This window comes from Hyla sarda, chromosome 12 (assembly GCF_029499605.1).
Source record: "Hyla sarda isolate aHylSar1 chromosome 12, aHylSar1.hap1, whole genome shotgun sequence".
Classification (NCBI taxonomy): Eukaryota; Metazoa; Chordata; class Amphibia; order Anura; family Hylidae; genus Hyla; species Hyla sarda.
The window spans coordinates 24277857-24295158 of record NC_079200.1 but is presented as its reverse complement, the minus strand read 5'-3'; the positions used below and the strand labels follow the sequence as shown (position 1 = coordinate 24295158).

General features: G+C 48.0%; 1 protein-coding gene across 2 annotated transcripts in view; it reads right to left on the bottom strand.

The window, feature by feature from the left end:
• TNS4 (tensin 4) overlaps positions 1-17302 on the bottom strand; it is a 79246-nt gene that overhangs the window by 34382 nt on the left and 27562 nt on the right. Inside the window, exon 1 of one of the 2 annotated variants that reach the window (XM_056547910.1) lies at positions 3717-3825. The exons of the other annotated variant lie outside the window; for it this stretch is intronic. The gene's annotated coding sequence lies outside the window, so the exon portion shown is untranslated. Of the gene's footprint in view, positions 1-3716; positions 3826-17302 lie in introns of those variants that run through there. 2 annotated transcript variants of the gene reach the window in all.

Genomic DNA, 17302 nt, shown 5'->3' with positions numbered 1-17302 from the left:
CAAAAAGAAAAGAACTTCCTGTGGATCATAACAGCAGCTGATAAGTATTGGAAGGATTAAGATTTTTTAATAGACACACATTCTATGTACATAATCCTGGAAACCCCCTTAATATACAGGTAGGCCATGTTCACACAGTTGAATTTCCACGCAGAATTCCACAGAAGAATTCCGCACAGACATTCCGCAGCAGCAGAGTCCTATTGATTTCAATGAGATTCTTCTGCACTGTTCACACGGCAGTATTTCGGTGCCAGATGTTTCTGGCGCAGAAATCCGGATTCCGGCGTCCGCAAGGCATTTCTAATCTGTCCTAGCGCCGTATATGTTTTGAAATTGAAAACCGTACAGAAACATATTGAAAACCATATTCATTGACTCTCCATTGAAAACTGTATGCCAAAAGATGCATCCGGTTGCGTTGGCTTGGCGTCTTGTACGGTTTTGTCAGTTTTTTTCCTGTACCCAAAACCGTAGCCTACCACGGTTTTTGGTCTGGGTGAAAAACCATATTGAAACCGTATATGTTTTTTTTTTTTTAAACATGGGAGTCAATAGGAACTGTACAGAATGTGCGTACGGTTCCATTTGGTTTGCACCATACGGTTTTTGACTTTGCACATGCGCAGTGCACGCTGAAACTTTATTCATAATGGAGTGAAAAGTTAAAAACATCTACATTTTTTTTTCTTTAAAAACGGATGCAACCGGACATCATTTTTCAAACCGTATACGGGTTAAAATTTGTACACAAGTTTTGATACAGTTTAGTACGGTCTTGAGGAATCAGTTTTTCATCAAAACCTGATACGGGAACTGTATTGCAAAAACGTGGTGTGAACGCCGCCTTATACTGTACATTACATACAGGACTGTGATTGTTTATGTCACAGTAAGGGAAGCACCGACTGTATAATAACGTTGTATAGCATCGTATGTTGTATACCGGGGTGACCTGTGACACAATATAGCACAGTAGTGTGACTAGGTCACATCCAGTAAGGGAGGCATGTAAGTGCATTATAACATCGTCGTGTGATTGTGTCATGTGCAGTAAGGAAGACTAAGACTCCATTGTATTACATCATGCCAAACGGAGAAAGGTGGACGAGTGACTGTAATACACGGCTTGTACTGACAATAAGCAATGATTATATGTCACTACTACTTCAAACCATGTAACAATGTACGATCATGGATTATATCACTGCCCTCTCCATTGTACAGATAGGCAAGTGAAGGCATGGCAGTGTCCATAGGCAAAGGTAAAACTTGAAACACATAGGCTAGTGCTTGGCGGTATGACCAAAAATGCATATCACAGTATTTTTGTAAGTTATGGCAGTTCCACAGTATTTAACGGTATTTCCCCCACCCCCCGCTGAGGAACTAATCATATGTGACCCCCGGGCGCTGCTATATTTCTCTAAACCCCCGGCTGTCCCTCAGACCGCAGCACTGGAAATAATTAAGTTGCGAGCCGCCGGCATTTTAAATGAATGAGTTGCGGGCCGCAGCGCTGTAAATGAATGAGATGCGGACTGCCGGCCCTTTAAATGAATGAGATGTGGGTCGCAGGTGCTTTAAATGAATGAGATGCGGGCCGCAGCGCTTTAAATTAATGAGTTGCGATCCGCCGGCACTCTGCAGGCCAGAAGAAGCGCCTCTGTGCCTGAAACATGTTGCCACCCCCATAACGCCCCCTGCCTCACCCGTTTACCACAAGCTCAGTGGTGTACCAAGAGGGCGTGGGACGTTCCGCCCCTGGTGCCACTCACAAGGGGGTGCCATGATGGAGTCACCCCCCCCCCAATCCAGTGGCGTAGCGGCTGGGGTGTGGACTGAACCAGGCGACAGCAGCCTGATGGGGCGACACCATGCCGCTCAGTGACTGGGATGCCCCCCTCGTCTTCAGCTGCACTCGCTCCCGTCCGTTAGCACCCCATTACCTCGCTCCACCGACCACAGTTTGCAGCTGTGCCGACGGCCAGCCCGGGTCTGATGAGGGACGTCAGTGACGTCCCTCGTCAGGCCGCCACCGGAGGGAAGAAATGCTGCCAGGTAAGTCTATGTGTGTCTGTCTATGTGTGTGTGTGTGTCTGTCTATGTGTGTGCGTGTGTGTGTCTGTCTATGTGTGTGTGTCTGTGTGTGTGTGTGTGTGTGTGTGTCTGTCTATGTGTGTGTGTGTCTGTCTGTGTGTGTGTCTGTCTATGTGTGTGTGTCTGTCTATGTGTGTGTCTGTCTGTGTGTGTCTGTCTATGTGTGTCTGTCTGTGTGTGTGTGTCTGTCTACGACTACTATGCTTCCTAATGTGGGGAAACTGCGGTTCCCTAATAATGTGGGGAATTACTACCTAATACCTAATGTGGGGAGACTGTGCTTTCTAATGTGGGGAGTATATGCTACCTAATGTGGAAAACTATGCTACCTAAAGTGGGGAATCTATGCTTCCTAATGTGGGGAATCTATGCTACCTAATGTGGAAAACTATGCTACCTAATATGGGGAATCTATGCTACCTAATATGGGGAATCTATGCTACCTAATGTGGGGAATCTATGCTGCCTAATGTGGAAAACTATGCCACCTAATGTGGAAAACTATGCTTCCTATTGTGCGGAATCTATGCTACCTATTGTGGGGAATTTATGCTACCTAATGTGGAGAATATATGCTATCTAATGTGGGGAATGTATGCTACCTAATGTGGGGAAATTATGCTACCTAATGTGGGGAATCTATGCTACCTAATGTGGGGAAACTGCACTTCCTAATGTGGGGAATCTATGCTGCCTAATGTGGGGAAACTGTGCTTCTTAATGTGGGGAATCTATGCTACCTAATGTGGGGAAACTGCGCTTCCTAATGTGGGGAATCTAAGCTACCTAATGTGGGGAATCTATGCTACTTAATGTGGAGAAACTATGCTACCTAATGTGGGGAATCTATGCTACCTAATGTGGGGAATCTATGCTACCTAATGTGGGGGAACTGCGCTTCCTAATGTGGGGAATATATGCTACCTAATGTGGGGAATCTATGCTTCCTAATGCGGGGAATCTAGGCTTCCTAATATGGGGAATCTATGCTACCTAATGTGGAAAACGATGCTTCCTAATGTGGGGAATCTATGCTACCAGATGTAGGGAATCTGTGCTTCCCAATTTGGGGAATCTATGCTTCCTAATGTGGGGAATCTATGCAACCTAATTTGAAATACTATGCTACCTAATGTGAGGAATCTATGCTACCTAATGTGGAGAAACTGCTACCTAATGGCCCTAACCACTGCTGCACCACGACCGCGATGCTTTTCTGCCCGGCGCCTGCCTCTGTGGAGTCAGAGCAGCATGGGGAGGAGTGCTACGGCAGTGCGCAACATGACGCCACAGCGCTGACGCCGCCTTCACAGATCTTTTAAAGGAGCGGAAGGATCCATCACCAGTGGTCGGACGGAGGCATCATCAAAATGCAAATAAATAATTATATGTGAAGGGAAGGGGTGTAATTAAGGGGAGGGAGGGCGGAGGAAGGAGGGGGTGTAATTAAGGGGGGGTGTAATTGCGGGGAGGGAGTGGTGTGTAATTAAGGGGGGGGGGGGTGTAATTAAGGTGGGGTGTGGGTGGGGGGGTGCCAAACAAAGGGTCCGCCCCGGGTGCCAAATTCCCTAGGTACGCCCTTGCACGAGCTCCCTGTGTTCCTGTGAAATGCTTACCAAATAAAGTTGTATTCCTGCTGCAGAAGTCTCTGGTGAGTGCGTCTTCCTTTCTTCCATATCTGATTCTGTTATAGGGCCCCCAACTATGACAGCTTATGCTAACCACAGCTTCCAACAAACTAAATAGAAAACTTGTGGATGTCTTTTTGGAGTGTGAAAAAAAAAGCAAAGAACCTGAAGAAAACCCACACAAACAAGGAACGAACTGGGCATAGATATAGGGTGGGCAAAGGTAGCAATCCCACCCTGGCCCTTCCCTCATAGAAAGATACCAGTATCATAAATCACATGGGGTGGTCCTCTTTGGGATCCAGTTACACCACTGGGAGAGAACATACAAAGTCCATACAGATGTTTGCCAATTCAAATTCAGGTGCAGGTTCCAACCCCAAAGCCAGTAAGGATCCTTTAACCCCTTAAGGACCAGGCCATTTTACACCTTAGGACCAGAGCATTTTTTGCACATCTGACCACTGTCACTTTAAACATTAATAACTCTGGAATGCTTTTAGTTATCATTCTGATTCCGAGATTGTTTTTTCGTGACATATTCTACTTTAACGTAGTGGTAAATTTTAGTGGTAACTTGCATCCTTTCTTGGTGAAAAATCCCAAAATTTGTTGAAAAAATTGAAAATTTTGAATTTTTCTAACTTTGAAGCTCTCTGCTTGTAAGGAAAATGGATATTCCACATATTTTTTTTATTCACATATACAAAATGTCTACTTTATGTTTGCATCATAAAATTGACGTGTTTTTACTTTTGGAAGACACCAGAGGGCTTCAAAGTTCAGCAGCAATTTTCCAATTTTTCACAAAATTTTCAAACTCACTATTTTTCATTGACCAGTTCAGGTTTGAAGTGGATTTGAAGGGTCTTCATATTAGAAATACCCCATAAAAGACCCCATTAAAAAAACTGCACCCCCAAAAGTATTCAAAATGACATTCAGTAAGTGTTTTAACCCTTTAGGTGTTTCACAGGAATAGCAGCAAAGTGAAGGAGAAAATTCACAATCTTCATTTTTTACACTTGCATGTTCTTGTAGACCCAATTTTTGAATTTTTACAAGGAGTAAAAGGAGAAAATGTATACTTATATTTGTAGCCCAATTTCTCTCGAGTAAGAACATACCTCATATGTCTATGTAAAGTGTTCGGCGGGCGCAGTAGAGGGCTCAGAAGCGAATGAGCGACAAGGGGATTTTGGAGAGTAAGTTTTTCTGAAATGGTTTTTGGGGGGCATGTTGCATTTAGGAAGCCCCTATGGTGCCAGAACAGCAAAAAAAAAAAAAAAAAAACACATGGCATACCATTTTGGAAACTACACCCCTCACAGAATTTAATAAGGGGTTCAGTGAGTATTTATACCCCACTGGCATTTGACAGATCTTTGGAACAGTGGGCTGAGCAAATGAAAAATTTAATTTTTCATATTCACGGACCACTGTTCCAAAAATCTGTCAGACACCTGTGGGGTGTAAATGCTCACTGCACCCCTTATTACATTACGTTAGGGGTGTAGTTTCCAAAATGGGGTCACATGTCGGGGGGTCCATTGTTCTGGCACTATGGGGGCTTTGTAAACACACGTGGCCTTCAATTTCGGACACATTTTCTCTTCAAAATCCCAATGGCGCTCCCTCTCTTCTGAGCATTGTAATTCGCCCGCCGAGCACTTTACATCCCCATTTGGGGTATTTTCTTACTCAGAAGAAATGGGGTTACAATTTTTGGGGGGCTTTTTTCCTATTTTCCCTTGTGAAAATGAAAAATTTAGGGTAACACCAGCATTTTAGTGAAAAAATAATAATTTTTTTCATTTTCCTATCCAACTTTAACGAAAATTTGTCAAACACCTGTGGGGTGTTAAGGCGCACTTTACCCCTTGTTACATTCCGTGAGGGGTGTAGTCTCCAAAATGGGGTCACATGTCAGTATTTATTTTTTTGCGTATATGTCAGAACGCTGTAAAATTAGCCACCCCGGTGCAAATCACCAATTTAGGCTTCAAATGTACATAGTGTGCTCTCAATCCTGAGCCTTGTTGTGCGCACGCAGAGCATTTTGCGCCCACATATGGGGTATTTCCGTACTCAGGAGAAATTGTGTTACAAATTTTGGGGGTCTTTTTTTCCTTTTACCTCTTGTGAAAATGAAAGTATGGGGCAACACCAGCATGTTAGTGTAAAAAAAATTTTTTTTACACTAACAGGCTGGTGTAGACCTCAACTTTTCCTTTTCATAAGGGGTAAAAGGAGAAAAAGACCCCCAAAATTTTTAGTGTAGTTTCTCCCGAGTACGGAGACACCCCATATGTGGCCCTAAACTGTTTCCTTGAAATACGACAGGGCTCCGAAGCGAGAGAGCGCCATGCGCATTTGAGGACTAAATTAGGGATTGCATAGGGGTGGACATAGGGGTATTCTACGCCAGTGATTCCGAAACAGGGTGCCTCCAGCTGTTGCTAAACTCCCAGCATGCCTGGACAGTCAGTGGCTGTCCAGAAATTCTGTGAGTTGTTGTTTTGCAACGGCGGGAGGCTCCGTTTTGGAAACACTGCCGTACAATACGTTTTCAATTTTTATTGGACAGTGTAAGGGGGTGTATATGTAATGTTTTTCCCTTTATTATGTGTTAGTGTAGTGTAGTGTTTTTACATTCACACTGACAGAGGTTTACAGTGAGTTCCCTGCTAGGAGTTTGCGCTGCGGGGAAAAATTTGCCGCAGCTCATACTTCAAGCAGAAAACTTACTGTAAGTCTGCCCGTGTGAATGTACCCTGTATGTTCACATGGGGGGGGGGGGGGGGGGGGGGGCAAACCTCCAGCTGTTTCAAAACTACAACTCCCAGCATGTACTGACAGACCATGCAGACTTTTGCAACATCTGGAGGCACACTGGTTGGAAAACCTTCAGTTATGTTCTGTTATCTAACTCAATATTTGCCAACCAGTGTGCCTCCAGCTGTTGCAAAACTACAACTCCCAGCATGTACTGATCACCGAAGGGCATGCTGGGAGGTGTAGTTATGCAACAGCTGAAGGGATCGCAACTACAACTCCCAGCATGCTGAGACAGCTGTTTGCTGTCTGTGCATGCTGGGATTTGCAGTTTTGCAACATCTGGAGAGCTACAGTATAGAGACCACTGCAAACTGTGGCCCTCCAGATGCTGCAAAACTACATATCCCAGCATGCTCTGACAGCAAACAGATGTGTGGGCATGCTAGGAGTTGTAGTTTTGCAAGATCTGGAGGGCTATAGTTCAGAGACTACCATATAGTGGTCTCAAACTGTAGCCCTCCAGCTGTTGCAAAACTACAACTCCCAGCATGCCCAAACAGCTGTCTGGGCATGCTGGGAGTTGTAGTTTTGCAACATCTGGAGTGCTACAGTATATAGTGGTCTCGGACTGCAGCCCTCCAGATGTTGCTAGGCAACTTACCGGCTTCCGTTGGATCCAGGGAGCCTGCTGCATGACATCGCCGCCCGCCGATCTCCGACGCCGATCGTCGCCCGCAGCCTCCGCAAATCGGTAAGTGGACTCCGGCGCCGGTCCTCTGTGGTTTCCCCATTCTGCCCCGCCTATTGTGGGAGGGCAGGACGGGGAAAACGAAAGTTAACCCCCCCCCCCCGCCCCCGATCTGCTATTGGTGGTCGCGTCTAGACCACCAATAGCAGGGATAGGAGGGGTGGCACCCCTGCCACCTCACTCCTATCTCTTCAGGGGGATTGTGGGTGTCTTAGACACCCGCGATCCCCCTTATATTCCGGGTCACCATAGACCCGTAATAACCCGGAATCGAGCAAATCGCAAGTGTGAATTCACTTGCGATTTGCGCCGATCGCCGACATGGGGGGGTCTGATGACCCCCCCTGGGCATTTGTGCGGGGTGACTGCTGATCGATATCAGCAGTCACCCCGGTCCGGTCCCCGCCTGGCGTGCGGCGGGGACCGAATTTCCCACGGACGGATGAGTACGTGCCTGGTTCTTAAGGGGTTAAAGGGGTACTCCAGTGAAAACTTTTTTTTTTTTTATCAACTGGTGCCTGAAAGTTAAACAGATTTGTAAATGACTTCTATTAAAAAAATCTTAATCCTTTCAGTACTTTTTAGCAGCTGTTTGCAGAGGAAAATCTTTATTTTTTGAATTTCTTTTTTTTTGTCTTGTCCACTGTGCTCTCTGCTGACACCTGATGCCCTTATCAGGAACTGTCCAGAGCAGGAGTAAATCCCCATAGCAAACCTGTGCTGCTCTGGACAGTTCCTGACATGGACAGAGGTGTCAGTAGAGAGCACTGTGGACAACACAAAAATAGAATTTAAAAAAGTAAAGAATTGCCTCTGTAGCATACATCTGCTAAAAAGTACTAAAAGGATTAAGACTTTTTAAATAGAAGTATTATCTGCACCAGTTCATTTAAAAAAAAAAAAAGAGTTTTCCACCGGAGTACCCCTTTAATTTCCTCTGGCACCCACAGCAACTGATAAATACTGGAAGTGTTAAGATTTTTTAATAGAAGTAATTTACAAATCTGTATAACTTTCTGGCACCAGTTGATTTAAAAAATTTTTTTTCCATCTCAGTACCCCTTTTATGTCCTTAAAGGGGTTGTCTCACCATTATAAGTGATAATCTAGCCTCCCCTGTGATCTTGAGGAAAGGGAAAGGGGTCCATTCATTCTCTATAGGAGCTGCCAGAGATGGCTGAGAGCTGTACTTGGCTATTTCCAGTTGCTCCTATAGAGAATAAATGGAGCCGCAGTATACATGCTTGATCGCCACACCATTCTGATTGGACACTCAGATTACTGTTCTTGACATTGCAGGAGTCACATCAATCAGACCCCCCCCCTCCCCCCCATAATGAGACAGTTATCCCCTTTCCTTAGGGTAGGTGATAGCTTCTAATGGTGAGTCAACCCCTTTAAGAAGAAATAATGGGGGAGAATTGTCAAAACCCGTTCAGAGGAAAAGTTGCTGAGTTGCCCATAGCAACCAATCAGATCACTTCTTTCATTTCTCAGAGGCCTTTTCAAAAATGAAAGAAGCGATCTGATTGGTTGCTATGGGCAACTCTGCAACTTTTCCTCAGGACAGATTTTGATAAATCTCCCCCAATGTATTTGTCCAGGTCACCTCTTATGTTTCTTGTAGGTCTGCTGAGGAATACATCACATGGAATCAGTCTCCAAAACCAAAATATAGTTTTGGGTGGAGTTGTATGAGTGTGTGGACATGAGAACATATTACTCACTTCTGCTTCTATATTGAGAACCTTTTGGAGTGGAATTACAGTTAACTAATAGATCTAGAAGAAGTCAGGACAACCTATATTAATAATGAAGCTAGTCCGGCAATCAGCTGATCAATGATCAGTATCCGCTGACATTGCTGGGAAAGGCTGTGGACGGCCATGTCGACGGCGGGACTTTTGTCCAGCAATCTCTAGCTGCCCTATAGAGGTGCATTGAGGTGGTGTGTCGGCCATCGCTTCGTGCATTGCTCGACACACTCCATTTAGAAGGAAAACCGGTGTGCTGCTTGGGAGATCACGGGGGCCCAGCGGTCAGATCCCCGCGATGTAAAACTTATCCCCTATCCTTAGGATAGGGGATAAGTTTTTGTATCCCGGAGCACCTCTTAAACAATGTCCTTTCTGTCCTACGTTAGATAGCTCATGACTAGGGGAGATTCTAGCTGCCTGGTCTTAGCTACCTTACTCCAACCTTTACCCAATTAAATACAGACACAATCTTCATGGTGCGCATACGGCAGGGGGAGCTAAAACCTTGCGCTCCCGTATGCCTTCGTATGCGCTCCCGTGTGTCATTCATTTCAATGAGCCGGCCGGAGTGAAACGTTCGGTCCGGTCGGCTCATTTTTGCGCTGTATGCGCTTTTACAACCGGACCTAAAACTGTGGTCAACCACGGTTTGAGGTCCGGTCGTAAAAGCGCATACGGCGCAAAAATGAGCCGACTGGACCGAACGTTTCACTCCGGCCGGCTCATTGAAATGAATGACACACGGGAGCGCATACGAAGACATACGGGAGCACGAGGTTTTAGCTCCCCCCTGCCGTATGCGCTCCCGTATGGGAGAAAACGTAGTGTGAACCCACCCTAACAAATATAAACCTCTGTATGAACGTCACACATTAATATAACAGCAATAACTCCTTTTGGAACAATAAATATTATCAGGAGAAGAACCCAGAGGCACCGTCCACTTTGTTTCCCAAACCATCCATTGAATCACTAGGGCCTCCTACTTTTACTCCCAGCCGTCCATCACCTGGCCCAGGATCACCATCTTCAGAGCCCCATATCTCTCCCTGGGCCCCATGGCCACAGAGACCACACCACTGGGCTGTGTATCCTCCACGCCTCACCGAACACTCCAAACTCCACAAGTACAGTGATGCCTCTGCCCCCTTCACAATGGAGGCGAGTGACCCCCTTACTCGCCTACAAACCTCCAGCAGCCACAGATCCATTCCAAGCTCATTCAAGTGAACATTGTCAGCCGCCATAAAATCTGGATCACCAGCCTCAAACTCTTTGTGGCGCACCACCAGACAACCATTCCGAGCCACAAACCTACCCACAACTTTATTGACCTTAGTCCGTGCCCTATTCAACCTGGCCACCGATCTGGCCCGCCTCCACTTCCTCCGAGTCAGACCAAATCAAAATCAGCCCCGGGAAGGCCAACCACAGGCGAAGCATGTCCAGCTTTCTATGCCACATCAGGTCCCTAGACGTGCGGAATCCCAAGTCATTACCTCCAAGGTGCAGGAAAATAACGTCAGGAGGCCTGTACATCCTCACATAAAAATGAACTCTCGGCAATATCTCGGGCAACCTCATGCCCCCTTGCCCCAACCACCGAACCTCAACCTCCAACCGCGGAAAAACAAGTTGCCGACCAGCAGGTCGAACCTCAGCTCTCGCCCCCCCCCCCCCCCTCTGGTCACGCAAGAATGACCAACGATCCACACCAAACATTTTTGGGAACCAAAAAGAAAAGAAACATGCCAGCCACAGAACCGGAACATGGACAAAACTCACAACAGATTAGGCCACACATATATTTTAAAACGTTCAGAATCCCACCTCACAATCCGCTTAATCAAATCAGGTCCCAAACCCCACCGAGACGCCTCAATCGCTGCGCCAATCCTAAAGGAGTAAGAGCTATACTCCTCGCCTGAAGCACTTGCGGAAGACCGCCGTAAACCGGAAATGGGACAAAAACCCACCATCCTCATGTATCAACAGAGGACCCAACCCAGGCGGGCGCACCTCTAAGAACTCCCGGTAGCAAGCCACTGGACAGATACCAGACCCCTCCAAAGGTGCAAGCCGCACAACCACACGCTTACCCAACTGATCCATCTTGGAACGGCACAGTAGGCACTCCAAGAGACATCTGCAAAAAGTAACTCCCCTGCCCGAAGTCTACTGGGAGCAACCAACTCTGAAATCCGAAAAGCCCCAAAAAATGCCAGGGCAAAGGCCAAGCAAAACAAAAGCAGCTTGTAAGGCGAGGCACAAACCCCCTCCAACAAAACCCCCAGCCGCAACAGCAGAGGAAAAGACACCGGCTTCCTCGTATCCCTCCAAACCACCCCTTTTCTAAAACCCTGCACCGCCTGTTGAACCAGGAAAAACTTAGTCAAGTCAGGCAACCCCCGCACCTTGAACCAAAATGCTATGGCCGACAACCGACACCCCAACCCCGAAGGGGAAACTCCTTCGCAGAAAGCCCTGCCGACATAGAAATGCAGAGCCGCCTCCCACTCCGAAACCGCTGCCCCGAGATTCAAAAACGCTACCAAGGCCTCCCAATCAATCCACCACCGCCTGTACGCCGACCAGGTAGTCTCACTCATGGACCGGCTGACCAAACCCAAGGCCACCGCTACACCAGACTCCACAGCCAGTTGGAACAAAGAACCGCTTCCTTCGCTGCCTCCGGCACCAACTCCCGAAAAACTTTCCCACTGAAAATGAGAGAGAGTGTCAGCGATGTCATTATTAGCCCCAGGAACATGCAAAGTAACAAAGTGAGAATTCAGCTCCAAACCCCACAACACTAACCTGCGCAGCAGACTAACCACCGGTGGAGAATGTGCCGTCTGCCCATTAATGGCCTGGACCACGCCCATATTGTCACAAGCACACCTTACTATTGCGCAACAAGTCCCCCCAAACCTCAATCGCCACCACAATGGGGAACAGTTCCAACAGCGCCAGGTTTTTTGTGAGCCCAGCCGTCCTCCAAGCTTTAGGCCACGAACCCGCACACCACTGCCCCCCCAAGTACACCCCAAAACCACAGCTACCCGCCGCGTCCGTAAACAAATCCAACTCCCCACTAGACACCGGACGGTCCATGATCAGGGACCGGCAGTTGTGCGGCTCAAAAACTCACTCCAAATCCCCAAATCCGCCCGCACTTCAGCGGACAACCAAACAAAATGGTGCGGCTGCAAAACACTCGCCCCATGGGCGTGATACGGCAGGCGAAATTCAATCTCCCTAACAAAACCTGAACTTCCCGCAAACGCAGCTTGCGAACCTGGCGCACACGGTCAACCGATGACCACAACTCCGCAAGCTTGTCCTCCGGCAACCGACATTTCAAAGCTTCCGTATCGATCACAATCCCAAGAAACTTGACTATTGTTGCCGGGCCCTCCGTCTTATCCGGGGCCAAAGGAACCCCAAACCAGTTGGCCACCCGCGCCATAACTTGCAGCAGGATAGCACAGACCCTAGATCCCGCCGGACCAACAAACAAAAAATCATCAAGGTAGTGGAGCACTGAATCAACCTGGGACTCCCACATAACCACCCATTCCAAGAACAAACTAAAATGCTCAAAATAATAACAAGAAACCGAACCTCTCCATAGGTAGGCAAAGATCAACAAAATATTGCCCCTCCAAACAACAACCCAACAGCAGGAAGCTATTAGGGTGAACGGGAAGGATCCTAAAGGCAGCCTCAATGTCCGTCTTAGCAAACAGAGCGCCCCACCCATACTGCCTGACCCACACCAAAGCAGCATCGAAGGATGTATACGAAACAGCACAAACCGCCGGATCGATACCATCATTCACTGACTCTCCCGTGGGATGCGAGAGATGGTGAATGAGTCGAAATGTATTGAGTTCCTTCTTATGCACTAGACCCAACGGAGAAACCCTCAAGCCCGGTAACGGGGGAGACTCAAAAGGCCCCACCATCCGACCCAACTCCAACTCCTTCAACAATTTTTCTGCAACCAAGTCAGGGCGGAGCTGTGCAGAAACCAAATTCTGCACAAGCCATGCAGAACCCGCCGCCGAACTCGGAATACGGAACCCCTCCAAAAACCCAGCACATAACAATACAGCCGACACTATTTGGGTACAGGTCGAGGAAGGGCGCCATCCTTGCCACCACCACCGGCATCACCCCTCTTGAAATCAGAATCTCCCCCTTCCTCCCACCCTTCCTAAAACAGTGGGACAAGCTATGGGTGCACCCACACCCGGAGCACTTGTGCCAGAATCGGCACTCCGCTCCAAACTTGCAGTTGCCCTCATTGAACTGCCAGTACACCCCTTTGACCCCGCCCCCACCCAGGCGGAACTGGGTCCACCCCCGCCATCCTGAAAGGACTGCAGACCACTACAAGGGGCGGCCATAAGCTGCATCCATAGGCCAATATCCTTGTGGTCCCACCGCAAGGACGGGCGCAAAGCCATTCTCTGCCTAAACTGCTCATCGTATCGCAACCAGGTGGTCCCGCCATAGATGCGATACGCCTCCCCAATGGCATCCATATAGCAGAAGAGTCCGGAACAGTGTTCCGGCGCCTTCTCACCCACCACACTAGCCAGTATGGCGAAAGCCTGAAGCCAATTAGAGAATGACCGCGGTATCAAATGATACCGCCAACGTTCCTCCTCCTTCACCTTCTTCTTGCCCTCATCAGATTTAACCCTATCCAGGTTAAATTTCTCCAATTTCTCCGAGCATAGAAAATATCTCCACATATTCCCCTTTCCAAATCTTCCCCCGCACCTCAGCCTTAAGGTGCAACCCCAAAGGGCCCTCGTAACACACGTAAACCTCCCCCCTCGCATGGTCAGCCAACCACACATCCCCACCAGCCCCCGAGGCCGCCAACACCGCCAAAGGGCCCGCCACTCTGCAGGTCAGAAGAAGCACCTCCGTGAGTGAAACATGTTGCCGCCCCCGTAACGCCCCCTGCCTCACCCGTTTAACACAAGCTCCCTGTGTTCCTGTGTAGCGCTTCGCATGCTTACCAAATAAAGTTGTTTTCCTGCTGCAGAAGTCTCTGGTGAGTGCGTCTTCCTTTCTTCCATATCTGATTCTGTTATAGGGCCCCCAACTATGACAGCTTATGCTAACCACAGCTTCCAACAAACTAAATAGAAAACTTGTGGATGTCTTTTTGGATTGTGAAAAAAAAGGCAAAGAACCTGAGGAAAACCCACACAAACAAGGAACGAACTGGGCATAGATATAGGGGGTGCAAAGGTAGCAATCCCACCCTGGCCCATCCCTCATAGAAAGATACCAGTATCATAAATCACTAGGGGTGGTCCTCTTTGGGATCCAGTTACACCACTGGGAAAGAACAGACAAAGTCCATACAGATATTTGCCAATTCAAATTCAGGTGCAGGTTCTAACCCCAAAGTCAGTAACGATCCTTTAAAGGGGTACTCCGGTTGTAAACTTTTTTTTTTTTTTAAATCAACTGGTGCCTGAAAGTTAAACAGATTTGTAAATTACTTCTATGAAAAAAATCTTAATCCTTCCAGGGTAGCTGCTGTATGCTCCAGAGGGAGTTGTGCAGTGCTTTTCAGTCTAACCACAGTGCTCTCTGCTGACACTTCTGTCCATGTCAGGAACTGTCCAGAGCAGGAGAGGTTTGCTATGGGGATTTGCTCCTACCCTGAAAAGTTCCTGACACAGCTGAGTCAGCAGAGAGCACTATGGTTAGACTGAAAGGACAACTTAATTTCCTGTGGAGCATACAGCAGCTGGTAAATATTGGAAAGGTTAAGATTTTTTAATAGAAGTAATTTACAAATCTGTATAACTTTCTGGCACCAGCTGATTTGAAAAAAATTGTTTTCCATCTGAGTACCACTTTTATGTCCTTAACCTGTTGGGGACGAAGCGCGTATGCATACGCCCTTGCGTCTTGGTACTTAAGGACGAAAGGCGTATCCATACGCCCGTGGGAATTTCGGTCCCCGCCGCGCGCCGGGCGGGGACCGGACCGGGGTGACTGCTGATATCTATCAGCAGGCACCCCGTGCAAATGCCCAGGGGGGTCATTAGACCCCCCCATGTCGGTGATCGGCGCAAATCGCAAGTGAATTCACACTTGCGATTTGCGCCGATTCCGGGTCATTACGGGTCTATGGTGACCCGGTGAACCGGAATAGAAGGGGGATCGCGGTTGTCTAAGACACCCACGATCCCCCTGTAGCGATAGGAGTGAGGTGGCAGAGTTGCCACCCCTCCTATCCCTGCTATTGGTGGTCTAGACGCGACCACCAATAGCAGATCTGGGGCGGAGGGGTTTACTTTCGTTTTCCCCGTCCTGCCCTCCCACAATAGGCGGGGCAGAACGGGGAAAACGAAGAGGACCGGGCGCCGACGTCCACTTACCCCTCCGGAGGCAGCGGAGCGACGGGGATCGGCGGGCGGCGACGGAGATCTGCGGCGGCGTGCGGCAGAAGAGGACGGCTCCCGGATGCGACGGAAGCCGGTGAGTAGTTGCATAGCAACATCTAGAGGGCTACAGTCTGAGACCACTATAGTGGTCTCTAGACTGTAGCCCTCCAGATGTTGCAAAACTACAACTCCCAGCATGTCCAGACAGCTGTTTGCTGTGTGGGCATGCTGGAATTTGTAGTTTTGCAACAGCTGGAGGTCTGCAGTTTAGAGACCACTGCACAGTGATCTCTATACTGCCCTCTAGATCTTGCAAAACTACAACTCCTAGCATGCCCACACAGCTGTTTGCTGTCTGGGCATGCTGGGAGTTGTAGTTTTGCAACATCTGGAGGTCCACAGTTTGGCGATCACTGTTCAGTGGTCTCTAAATTGTAGCACTCCAGATGTTGCAAAACTACAAATTCCAGCATGCCCACACAGAAAACAGCTGTCTCGGCATGCTGGGAGTTGTAGTTGCATACCTCCAGCTGTTGCATAACTACATCTCCCAGCATGCCCTTCTGTGATCAGTCATGCTGGGAATTGTAGTTTTGCAACAGCTGGAGGCACACTGGTTGGAAAATACTGAGTTAGGTAACAGAACCTAACTCAGTATTTTCCAACCAGTGTGCCTCCAGCTGTTTCAAAACTACAACTCCCAGCATGTACTGACAGACCGTGCATGCTGGGAGTTGTAGTTTTGCAACAGCTGGAGGCACACTGGTTGGAAAATACTGAGTTAGGTAACAGAACCTAACTGAAGGTTTTCCAACCAGTGTGCCTCCAGCTGTTGCAAAACTACAACTCCCAGCATGTACTGACAGACCGTGCATGCTGGGAGTTGTAGTTTTGCAACAGCTGGAGGCTCACTGGTTGGAAAATACTGTTAGGTAACAGAACCTAACTGAAGGTTTTCCAACCAGTGTGCCTCCAGCTGTTGCAAAACTACAACTCCCAGCATGTACTGACAGACCGTGCATGCTGGGAGCTGTAGTTTTGAAACAGTTGGAGGTTCCCCCCCATGAGAACGTACAGGGTACATTCACACGGGCGGGTCTACAGCAAGTTTCCTGCTTCAAGTATGAGCTGCGGCAAATTTTTGCCGCAGCGCAAATTCCTAGCGGGAAACTCACCGTAACCCGCCAGTGTGAACGTACCCTAAAAACACTACACTACACTACACTACACTAACACCTAATAAAGAGTAAAACACAACATATACACCCCCTTACACTGCCCCCCCCCCCCCAATAAAAATGAAAAACATATTGTACGGCAGTGTTTCCAAAACGGAGCCTCCAGCTGTTGCAAAACAACAACTCCCAGCATTTCCGGACAGCCACTGACTGTCCAGGCATGCTGGGAGTTTAGCAACAGCTGGAGGCACCCTGTTTGGGAATCACTGGCGTAGAATACCCCTATGTCCACCTCTGTGCAATCCCTAATTTAGTCCTCAAATGCGCATGGCGCTCTCTCACTTTGGAGCCCTGTCGTATTTCAAGGAAACAGTTTAGGGCCACATATGGGGTATTTCCGTACTCGGGAGAAATTGCACTACAAATTTTGGGGGTCTTGTTCTCCTTTTACCCCTTATGAAAAGGAAAAGTTGGGGTCTACACCAGCCTGTTAGTGTAAAAAAAAAAAAAAAAATTATTGGTGTTGCCCTTTACTTTTTATTTTCACAAGAAGTAAAAGGAAAAAAAGACCCCCAAAATTTGTAACGCAATTTCTCCTGAGTACGGAAATACCTCATATGTGGGCGTAAAATGCTCTGCGGGCGCACAACAAGGCTCAGGAGGGAGAGCGCACCATGTACATTTGAGGCCG